Source organism: Penaeus monodon, chromosome 25 (genome assembly GCF_015228065.2).
Source record: "Penaeus monodon isolate SGIC_2016 chromosome 25, NSTDA_Pmon_1, whole genome shotgun sequence".
Classification (NCBI taxonomy): domain Eukaryota; kingdom Metazoa; phylum Arthropoda; class Malacostraca; order Decapoda; family Penaeidae; genus Penaeus; species Penaeus monodon.
Genome location: NC_051410.1, coordinates 37,920,530 through 37,921,194, shown reverse-complemented (window position 1 = coordinate 37,921,194; position 665 = coordinate 37,920,530).

Sequence of the window (665 nt, the reverse complement as noted above, 5' to 3'; positions counted from 1 at the left end):
TAAACAACGTTGGTGTGTGAGCAGGGAACTCAACCTTTTATTAATAGTATAAAATGGCTTCAAACGTGTCTTTAAATACATATTATGGATATTGTAGCACTATATCTATTTAGCATCTATCCATCTTGAGATTTGGTGAGACCATTAACTTTATTCCTCTGACGTCACAGAAGCAAGAACACAATCACACATTAACATAAAAAAAAACTTTCTGTCTTTGTAAACAATCGTGTTGCTGTCCTGATGGGTTTGTGAATTCTAGTTTTGAATACAAATTGTGCAATTGCGAGGGCATTCAGGTGTTTATGGACGTTTGAATATGGCAACCAATGCTCTCAAATGGTTGCATAGATGCTGCCATAATCACTATCATTTTATCTTATTCAAAAGTGAATAAATGTTCGTCAGGTTGAAATCTTATGTTTTTAAAGAGAGGAAATCTTGTAGAATATCACTTCCTACAATTGGTATCCTATAATTCGCTACATAACTGCTTTAATTCGATGTATAATAAAGATAATCTTGACATTATTAAACATGCATTTTTAGACACTTAACTTTTACAGTGGTTTATTGATATCTGTGAATAATCATAATTGCCAATCGGTAGATATTTGCTGTCATTATAGATTCTCTGGTATAGAGGTATCCATTTAACTATACTT